Consider the following 11,381-nt stretch of genomic DNA (forward strand, 5'->3'; position numbering starts at 1 on the left):
CTAGAATGAGGGGCCTCCCCTAAACAACACCCCACCTCTTCTGCTTTCAGTTCCAGATCTGGGAGAAGGGATGGGAGTAGAGGTAGCAGAGGAGTCTGAGCTGAAATGGGGTATTTGGAGCAGGGACCCCAGAGTTTCCAGATTTGCTCAGCGACTCTACCCCTTTTGGAGTTGCCTCTCCCAGGTGGGGCTGATCACTGTTTTGTTGTCAGGTCATATGGGGTGAGGGTGTGCAGTGCTGCTGGGAATGAGGCCAGCTCTGGGATTGGTCCAGTCCTGTGGGCAAGACTCTTGTGAGAAGCCAGAACAACTTCCTGTGGCATCTTCTATGGTTTTACTTAGAGTAATGGGAGTGAAGGTCCCTGTTGGGATGTCACAGTGTCAAGTACTTTTCTGGGGTGCCACTGGCACTCCTTACGATGTCACAGGAAATAGTTCCCCAGAGGTCACTTCCTGTGATGATAGGACAGACAGGTACTTCCTATGATGTCTCAATGGGCCTTCCTCAAAGGTTACTTCAACGACATCATGGGGGCATGTACTTCCTGTGGTATCTCCAGGTTATTTCCTGTGACATCATTGGGATGGAGCATGCACCTCCTGAATTGGGCCATGGCCAGTCACTGACTCTCTTCTTCACCCGCACCCCTCTCTGGTGGGTCTTGGCCTGGAGGGTCTGCCTAGGAAGAGAATAAGGGGAGGGACTTGGAATCATATCTGGAGGACTCTAAGGAAAAAGACCTAATATTGTCAGGGTCATCTCTATCCAAATACACCAAGTCTGTGAACTCACCTGGCAGGGAGGGGTGGGAGACGGAGCTAGTGAATACTGTTAAGACCCCCATTCCCACCCCCGCCTTTCGTGTGCATGCTTGTGTCTGCGTGGCTTTGTTCCATTGAGTCTGGTGAGCCAAATGTGTGGTGGCTCTGTCAGGCCACCATGACCCAGTGTAGAGTTCAGTGAGCCACACGGTAGGGTCCCTTGAGCTGGAATGCTTCGTGTGGTCTGATAGATTTAGATTGGTTTGTGGTTTCTAGCAAGTTGGAGTACTTTGATAGTATCCGAGGGATCAGAATGTTTTGGTGCTCTTGCCATGGGCCCTGAGGAGCTAGAATGTTCTAGCAATGGAGTCTGCCAAGCCAGGCAGCCCTGAGAGTTGGTTTGGGAGTGGCTCCCTGAGCACTGTGGCTGTGGTCAGCTCTAAGATCTTGTTGGCAGGCTGAGATTTCAGGGCCTGACAACCCTATGGACTTAGAATAGCTGAGACCCACCTCTACCCTCATCCATCTCCCCCTCCCCCTTGGAGACCACCTCCACTTCCTCCAACCCAAAGCAGGGCCCCCAGTGCCCTGGTTCCATCATCAGCATCTCTGGGGGAGGGGCACCCCCATGCCCACCCTCTCCCCCGTTTGTCCCCCTCCTAGGTCTTCCAGACCCTTCTCTACTCCATGGCTTTGGGGGAATCAGGCCTCCTCGTCTCTCTCCCACAAAGGGAGAGAAGAAAAGCCAGAGACAATTCCTACCCCTAAAGCCTGGGAGACCCCTGCCCCTTGCTAGAGAGCCACCCCCAAATCAAAATGTGAAAATCCCTAGAAAGCAATAGCCTTCAAGGTACCTTGCACTGAATTTCCCACCCCGGCCCTTCCACCTGATGGGAGGCTGTAGCTTGGGCACTAGGGTGACTTTTTCCATGCCCTCTTCATCTCAAGGGTGGAGGGCAGGCCCCATTTCCCCATCCCCCACCTCCCATCGCTGCTGCCTCCACCCCTAATCTCCACATTGAACCCAGATGGAGATTCGAGTGCCAAAACAATTCTTGATGTAACTTTGTACATATCTTCTGCAAGGGGTAGGGAGAGGTGGCCCTATGGGCCACTGCTCCCCTCTGCCTCTCAAAAGACCCTATGGTATTTCACAGTATCTCCACCCACAGTGGGTATTGCAGTGTCTAGCTGGGATATCCCCCCCTACAGCCCCCCCCCCCCCAGGCCCCTATGAGGAGGGGAAGGAGCCAGGGAGAGGTAAAACATGGTCTGGGAGTGGGGAGGTGGGATTTGAAAGCGCTCATTTGCATATCATTTGCATCCTCTGCTGCCCTGGTTTGTCAGATGCTTTCTATAGCCCCTTTTGCAGGAGGCTGGGTCCCAAGCAGTGGGACCCAGTACTCTTCTCACAGACACGTCTCTGGAGGCTGGGCCTCCCGAAAAGTGTTCCCTTGGGGTATCTGTGTGACAACCCCCTCCCTATTCACATTTCTCGGGGACCCCCTACCCCACCAGCCAGGGCTATCTGAAAGGTAGTTTGCTAGCTCAGTGAGCTGGTTCACTCACCAGGTTGGTGAGTGGAGAGCCACACACCTTTCCCTGTTTTTACCCTAAGAAACTCATGCTACCATCTTCTCCATCCCTTGAAAGTCTTTTCTGCATTCTGACCTCAATCTTTTGTGCTGCAGTGTGTCCAGAGGGGACACAGATGTGGGGTCAGGGATGGGGATCATTGAAAACCCACTGCCTCTTCCCCCCCCTTCCCTATTAGCCAATCAGATCTCAGAGACTCTGAGCGGCCTCCTTGCACCCTGCTCTTCAGCACCCAGTAGGTGCTTAATAAGTGTTTGCTGCATTGAATTGTCTCCACATTCCTTCCCATTTGCCCTCGGGCTCCTAACATCTTCCCCCCCCCCCCCCCCCCCCGAGTGTCCCCCCCCCTCCCTCTTTCTTGGGCTCCCTCTGGCTTTCTACTTTCTCTCCTTGTGGCTCCCATTGTTACCTGTCCTGTCTCTATCTTTGTCTGTCTTTTCCCTTCTTCTCACCCCTCTCAACTCTTTCCTCCGCCCACCTCCCCCTTGATTAAAAAAAAAAAAAAGTGCCAAACTTCCTTGGAACTGAGCCGCTCTGGGGGGAGGGAACCTCAGATAGAGGGGAGGAAATGGGACCATCTCTCTTGGAGGAGGCCCTAAGAGGCATTGAAAAAGTCTGTGGACATTTAGCTAAATTGGGTCCCCCTTCCTCACCCCTCCCACCCTGAGTTTTTCTTAGAATCTTTGTAAGAAAAAAAAAAAAAAGACAGAAAAAAAAACCCCTCCCCTTCAGCTAATCCCTAATCTTTTGGATCCCCCAAATTCCACCAGCCAGGGAGAACCCCACTTGCCTCCTTCGGGAAAATCTGTAGAAATTGGAGAGTGGGGAGACTAGCTCAGCCCCTCTTCTGCTGGCCCGAGGGATGGTGCCAGCTGGATTCCAGAGAAGGACCTCAAAGCACTTATGAGAAGAAGGGGTTCAATGTGCCAAATTCACCTCCTTCATCCCCCGTCTCAGGGGGCTCTGAGCCAACCTGCCCCAGCCACCTTCTTCCGCCCTGTCCCAACCATCTCTCCATGGGCAAGGAGGCTTCACTGCAATAATTATTAGGGGATCAGAAGGTGAAGATCGTGCCATCTTTATCTGCCCTAACGCCTGCCCTGGGCTTGTAGGTGGGAATTACTATGGGTACCCCAAGTGGAGTGGTAAGAGTGGGCTTGCAGACGGTTGGGGACCTATACTTGGAAGAATAGGGTACCACTTCTGAGTGGTATTTCTTTTCCCCTTTCTTAATCGCCAAGTCCCTCAAAGTCCCCTCTTTCTTTTTCTCTTGCCTCTTCCTCCATCCCTGCACCCCCCACCCTCCTTATTTTGTTTCTGATTTGGTGGCCTACTGTTTGGAAAGTGAGGGGATTCCCTTGCATTGATTACTGCTATTTCAAGACCTGGATTCGAGGTCGCGATGTGCTGAGCGGTGGGAAAGGTATTTAACTAAGGGTGGCGACGAGGGTGGCAGTTTGGGCGTCCAGGCTGCTGATTGGGTGCCCGCCTCGCCTCTCGAGACAGCCAGGCAGGCCTTCGCGCTGTTTGCCGCGCACCTGCCCCGCCGACTTTGAACCCCCGAGGCCGGCTGTCGCGAAAGCCTGGCCCGGATGTCACGACGGGGAGAACGGGGGTCGCGAGGCCCACGTTGGGGCCCTGAGGGCCGGGGACACACGTTTACGGCTCTCGTGGAGTCGCGGACACCCAGCCCAGGCACCCGATCCCTCGCCACTGCAGTCAGCTGTCTGGACGCCGCGGTGGAGGGGCTCGTCTCCGTGGCGCCGCTGCTGGTGTGTGTAAGGTCCGTCTCCGTACCCTCTGCCAGTCGCGTTGGGGAAGGCTGGGCCGCAGGGAGGGAGATGGGGGACGTCTCGGGGGGTGGGGGGTGGGGGGCTGCTGGTTTTTAACCCCTTCTCAGCCAGTCCAGGACACTCTTGTCTCCCAGAGATAATTGGGGGGGACCGCCTAATCCCCTCCCCACACCTTTCCTCCTCCCTACCCGCTCCCCCCACCCCCAAAACCACCAACCTCTCATCTTCTAAGTGACTCCATCACCACCGGCCACCGGGACCTGCGGCCTCATTGCTCCAGCCCGCCCCACTCGACCGTCAGACTCGCTCATCGAACTCTTTTTGATTAACCCTTTCTGTGTTCATCCCACGGAAAACTGTGTGTCCGGCGAGGGGGAGGGGGGAGGCGAGGGGCAGTAGCTACCTTTCCTCCATCTCCTCCCACCGCCCATGCCTCCCCACCCGCACCCCATCCCATGCCCTACCCCATCCCTCACCCCTAGGGTCCTCCCCGCCCTGGGGCAACTGACCCTTATAAATATCTCTGCTGTTTGGCTTTGTCCCTTTCAAAGGCGGGGCCAGGGGCGTGGCCTGCTGCAAGTGGCGCGCTCAGTCTGGCCCCACTCCTTTCTGTGCCCCCCCACTCCCCACCCCTTCATTGTAAATAGTCACTTTTGTACTGGGTTTGAGCCAGGGGACGTGGGGAGTCATTTTTTTTTTCTTTGTGTTGGCATCTCAGGCCCCTGGAGGCATGGCCCACATCCCGGTTACATTTGGGAGAATCCCAGAGTGTGTCCTCTCACCTGCCCCACCAGTGCTAAGGATTTCAAGAAATCAGTATTACTCCTGGAGGGAAGGTGGTACACAGATCCCCTGGCAGGGAGGTGGGAGAGGCGTGGAAAGGTGTAGTCTGACAGAAATGTCCCCGTTGTCCCCATCTATGAAATGGGTTCGCCCTCCCGGTTCCCTGAGGAGCCTCAGTAAGGTGAAGTTAGAATCTCTCTTCCCCATTCTCTGTTTGGGACAGACAGGGTAGGAGAGTGGGGGTGAGGGTATGACTGTCTTTGCACAACTGACCCCTAAATCCTTATCGGGACCTTAAGCTCGCCTCTTCCCAGGCTTGTTCTCTCCCTTGGAAAATGGGGGGCTTGGAGGACCCGTAAGGTCCCTTGGGTGTCCCTAATCCTTAGATTAGCTGCCCAAGCCCAGAGCTGGCCGGCTGCCTGCTGTCCCACCCTTGCATTACTTTTCTTGGGCCCAGACCATCCGCCTTGTGGCCATGCCTCCAGTGCCTCCATTCAACCCCTTCTAACTGATTCCTTCCATCCTCTGCGACCAGAGACGCCGCCCACCTCCCCCCCACCCTCCCCCACCACCTCCAGAAGCTCCTGGCTGGGGCCCGCTGCCCTCTCCTCTCTCCTCCCCCACATTGCCATGCCTGGGCCACGCCCACCCCCACCCACCCACCCCCAGTGTCCGTCGTGTGACCTAGTGCACCATGTATTAGCTTCCATGGCCCCCACCCCGGCCCCCACCACACCCCTCCCCTCCTCCCTCGGCGACTTCACCTTTTTTTGCCGCGATAAACGCCATCTCAGCATCTGTGTCTAATGTTGTCTTTTTTGCTTGACATCACACACTCCTTCTTAACCCATCCCCTTCCCTCTCCCTCCTCCTCGCACCTCCACCCTCATCCTAAATTCTTTCCCCCTTTCCCTCGGGGCTCTGGGTATCTAGGGGAGGGGGTGGGGGGGCCCTGAAAATGGGTCCAGGAGGGGGAAGGAGGGGAGTGGTGGAGTATTCTCTCTGGACTGGGTGAGCACCCAGGGCAAGTGTGTCCGAGGGGAGCAGGCGTCCAGGTTTAGCTTCGGGGATCTCAGTATCCAATCGGGAGGGCCAATGCCACTATTGCCACTACATATACTCGGCACCACAGTCCCACAAACACCCTCGACCCACCTTCACACACAGCATTGCAAACGCACAACCCCAGGGAGTCAGGATAGCCTAGGGTTATGGTTTTGAAGTCAGGTAAGATCCAGATTCAGATCTCAGTGCTGCTACGGAATCCTGGGATTTTGCCCCTTAGAGCCTCCATCTCCCTATGGATAAAATGGAGATGTTTTAATGATATTTCTATGGTTGGTGCTAGGATTCAACACACCATCCACTTAAAAGAAATCATTGGGCACGTACAATGTGTAAGGCACCTTTCTGGGTGCTGGACATAAAGCTGTTAACAAAACAGACCCCAAAAATCTCTGCCTTCATGGAGCATATGTTCTACTGGAAGCTGGAAATTCTTTAGTAGAGAACCTGGCACATGGGACTCAAAACAATTCAGAGGTTGCAAACCATTGGTCAGCAGGCCTATCTGGTGTACATGTAATCTCGTTTGACCTGAACAGCGTTTTGTGTGAATTCGGTGCCAGCATTTAAACCTCAGGAGACTTCTGAAAATGTGGGGTGCAAGACCCTCTTAAGAAATCAGATGGGTCTTTCTTTGGGTGGTTGTAACTGGCTGGAGTGAGCCAGGCACTGCCCGTCATCCAAGGCAGGCAGCCTCAGCTTCTCCTTGCCCTGTACTACTCTTTCATGTTACATGCCCAGCCCCCGGACACATTTAAGTTTGCAACCCCTGTGGTCAATGTTTAATACTAATATCTTTATATTTTGGAGATGTCAGAGGCAGCTGGGCAGGTTACCATGTGCCAAGCAGGAGGGGAATGGTGTTTTGAGATGGAGAGACAGGTGTAGGGTGAGGCCAGACATGCTGGTTCTGGTGTGACCAGGGCACCTCGTTTCCTCTCTCTGGGTCTGTCCTCCACATATGAAAAATGCCCTACAAAGCTCTCCTTACCTTCTGGAATGTTCCAGAAGGATTCCACAAGCAAATCGCCCCATCAATGTCTGACACAAAAGACATGCTCAGCACGTGATAGTCACTGTAGAGACCCCTCTGACTGAAAAAATAACAATAAAATGACTCTAGGGAAGGACAGAAACCAAGGGGATGGGAGGAAGGAAACAGACCAGGGGCAAAGTGAGAAAGAGACAGTGATGGGAATGAAGAGAGTAGCAGATGTGGAGAAGGATCCTCAATTGCTTGGGGTATGTTTTCTCGTTCATTCACTCATTCATTCATTCATTCATTCATGTGTTCAACAGAATGAGCACCTACTATGTTCTGAGGCCCAGGGACATGGCAACAGCCACAAGTCACCACTCTCATATTGCCAGCCCAAAAGCCATATCCCCAACTCTTAGCACATAGTAGATGCTCAAAAGTCTACCATTCTTGGCACTACCAGCACTTCTGGTCCTGGCCTGCGGGCCTTCCAAGTATAGCCTGGTGTTCAGAAATATTACCAAGCCAGGCCATTTTCTGGCAAAGTAGAGAAATTTTCCACCAGGAAGCTGGGAACTTAGAAGGGACTTGGGGGAGAGGGTGGAGTGTGGTCTCTATTCTGCTGTGTGACTTTGGGAAACTCTCTGACCTCTCTGACCCAGGAAGTGGAAAGGAAAGGAGATGAGGTCGGGATGCAGGTGAGTAATGGGGGATTCCTAACTTCCTGGAAGCCTCCAAACCTTCTCCTCTGGTGGGGGTGGGAGGATTTTATTTTGGCGGGGGGCCTCGATGAGAAGAGAGATGAAGAAAGAAGAAGGAGTTGTCTGGAGGAGGGAGATGGCCCTGGAGGGCTGGGATGGGAGGATGGAGGGAAGAGGGGACCTAGGTGGTGGGTATGGTGGGGGTCTCAGGACTGGCTCTGAGAGGCCATGGCCCATCAGAGCAAATTCATTTGGAGCGAACAGAGAAGGTTCAGGTGGGCTAGGACAGAGGGAAAGACAAGCACAAAGAGAAGACACAAAAGAGGCAGAAACAAGACCGAACGGCGACAGGGTTGCCAAGTATAGCAAATAAAACTATAGTATGTCCAGTGAGATTTGAATTTCAGATTTTTTTTCCTCAAAAGAATAATTTTCTTAAGGATAAATACGTCCCATGCTATATCGGAGTCGCTGCTTGTCTAAAATCCAAATGTAACTGGGCATCCTGTATCTTACCTGGCAACCCTAGAAGGAAGAGACCAAAGAGAGCTGAGGGGCAACAGTGAAGCCAGGACAACTAGTCAGAGGAGCCAGGTCATCTGAGTCCACTAACAGGAATCCTAAATCTGGCCTGCCTAGCTCACTGCCCCTGTCTCGCTCCTGGGTCCCCCTCTCTTGCAGACCCTCTCTCTCTGCCCACTCCACTCCTCTTACTCCCTCAGTCTTCCTCTACCCTCAGGAACTGGGGCACAAACATCAAAAATGGTTGAGCCACTACTGTCACTCCTCCCCATGTCAAGTAGGCTGGGTTGGGCTGGTCTTTCAGGGGCAAGACCTGAGGGTTGAGTGGCAGGCAGGTGGGGGTGCTTTCAGGAACACTACTGTTTTCCTCAATCAGGGCTATTGAAGCTTGGAACTGGGAATAAGGATGGGGGCGGGGGGAGATAGTCTACCGGAAAAACACTCCATCAGCAGGCCAGGCCTTGGTGAGTCTGGCAAGTCAGGGACCTGCCCAGTGTCCCCTCCAATCTCCTGCTTCCAACTCTACCTTCTGAAGAAATTTAGTCTCTAAAGGGTCCTCTCTGCCAACATTTCCACTCCAGCATTCTGGGGAGAGCTCTGCGATGCGGTTTCTGCCCCTGCTCTGCCTCAGATTACCTTCAGTATTTCTCTGGGGGTCTCTCTCACTGTATCTTCCTCCTTCCATCGCTCTTTTTCTCTCCTTCCCCTTAAAAAAAAAAAAAATTCAGCTCACTGTATCCCTGCAGGGCTCTGTCTCTCTCCTTGTCCTGGGGGGGGGGGGGGGGGGAGGATGTCTCTGACTCACTCTCTGTCTCTGCCCGCCTCTGCATCTCTTTCTCCCTGTCTGTGTACTGTTCAGCGGGCAACGAACAGAATCCACTCTGGCCAGTGTAAACAGGGACTTACTGAGGGAAACAGAACCTGTCTAAAGAAACACTGTCTAAAGTGCCTTCAAGGCACTCCCAAATCCACCCTCCAGAAATATCCGCCCGGGAGCTACCGCTCCTCCTGCGCGATCTTCAGTTAAGGCTGGTTCCACGTCGCACCAGCTGAGGAAGACGGAGGCAGGGCGGCGGCCTCGCAGCTGCCTCCATCCCCGCTAACTTTAGTTAGAAATTCAAGCTTCCCGCGAAGGCATCTGATTGGTGGAGCCTAAACCTCCTTCCGGGACTCTGCCACAAGGCATTCTGGGAGGTGTAGTTTTCGGCTTGCCAGTCTCTGCAGTCGCTGGAAAGTTGTGGGAAAGTGGAACAGACGCGAAGCAGAATAGATGTTGGGGGTATCTTTTTTTTCCCCATTATTGCACACACCTTTTCTCTGTCCATCTCTGTTTCTGTGTGTCTGTGTTTCTCACCTTCGGTCTGTTTGTCTCTCTTTTTTGCCTCTTTTTCACTGGCCAGTTGTATTTCAGTCCCTCTGTCTCTATGGCCTTCTCTGCCCTCTTTCTTCGCAACTGTCTGTGCGAAGCCCCACAGTGTTCTTCCCTCATCCTCACCCCATCCCCCCAGTTCCAGCGTTGAGAGGAGTCTCCCTCTTGGCCCTCACCCTATTCTCAGCTGAACTGGAGGCTCAAAGCTGTAAGGGAATATATGGGTGCCCCCAGTCCCACAGACAAACAAGGAAGAGAGCCCAGGCTTTCGCGTTTCTCAGCTGCTCTCGTGGCAGATGTACCTGAACCAAAAGTTTAGTGAGTTCCTGGCCAGGGCTGAAGTGGCCACAGGGTCTTGGGGACAGAGTCAGCTCCTCTGTGGACCAGGTGTAACTGAACAATCAGCGGCTCCCCTGGAAGCTGTGGCCACTGCCACTCCACCCCCTCTTCACTATTCTTCCTCTTACCCAATCACCTTAGAACTACAGGGAAATGGAGCTGCCTCCTTCTCAGGAAGCCCGTGGTCATTCAAAAAATATCCATTAAGCATCTACTATGTGCCAGGCGCAGTTCTAGACATTGAGTAACAAAAGACATTGAGTAACAAGAGCTCCCTATCCTGAGGAGCTTAAACCCTATGGCAGGATGAAGAAAAACGAGGTAGAGAAGGAAAAAGGATTCCAGAAGAGAGGCACTGCAATTTTCAATAAGTTGAATGGAAAGATTTTACTGGAAATGTGACATGTGAGTAAAGACCTGAAGGAGAGGTGGGAGTGGGTGTGTGGATATCTGGGGAAAGAGCATTCCAGGTGGAGAAAACAGCAAGTGCAAAGGGCCTGGAATATGTGTGGAATAGCAAGGAGGCCAGAGTGGCTGGAACAGAGTGAGCAAGGAAAGGATGGGAGGAAGTTAGGTCAGAAAGGAGACAAAGGGGGCCATGCTATTTAGGATCTTGGGCACCAGGGTAGGACTTTGACTTTTACTCCTAGTGAGATGGAAGCCATTGGAGGGTTCTGAGCACAGAGATGTAAGCTGACTTAGGTTTTAACAAGATCCCTTTGGATTGGGGGTTAGGAGAGTAGAATGAACAGGGAGCCCAGGGAGAGGGTGACTGCAGCAGTCCGGGAAGAAGACAATTGTGGCCGGACCTGGGGAACCTGGAGGTGGAGATGAATGGTTGGACACTGATAGAATGTGAAGATAGCACTTGCCTGCATTGACTGGCAGGCTGGATGTGGGGAGTGAAAGAGAAAGAAGAATCAGGGGTGACTCCAAATTATATGTAACTCTTAAGAACTGGAGATTGGTTCCAATTAGGATTAGAAATTAAGAATCAGGCTAAGGTTAAGATTAAGGATCAGCAGCAATCAGTATTGGTAGAGTTTATTTTGGGGTTGAAGACAGGATTATGATTCAGGTAAAGGTGACGACTAGCCCTAGTGTTTGGGTTATGGCCATGGTTGGAGTAAGAGTTAGGTACACAGAACCTGGGTAAAGATTGGGTATACAGTTAAGACAGCCAGAATCAAAACCAAAGCTATGATTATAGCTAAAATCGAGGCTCGGTTTGGATCTAGGACTGGATTGAGGCTGATGCTGGGATCAAGGTCAGGGTGAATTTCTGCTGGGGACCAGGGTTAAGATTTAGACTTGTGATATAAGTGGGTCATAATCATCAGACTTAAGGTTAAGGGTTGCATCAAGGCCAAGGTCATTAAAAAGAGAATTAGGCAACGACAGTGATGACATTAAGGACAAAGTCAAAGTTAGGTTTATAACAGAAACAGAGCTAGGGATTTACCTGAAGTCAG

This window comes from Vulpes lagopus, chromosome 2 (assembly GCF_018345385.1).
Source record: "Vulpes lagopus strain Blue_001 chromosome 2, ASM1834538v1, whole genome shotgun sequence".
Classification (NCBI taxonomy): domain Eukaryota; kingdom Metazoa; phylum Chordata; class Mammalia; order Carnivora; family Canidae; genus Vulpes; species Vulpes lagopus.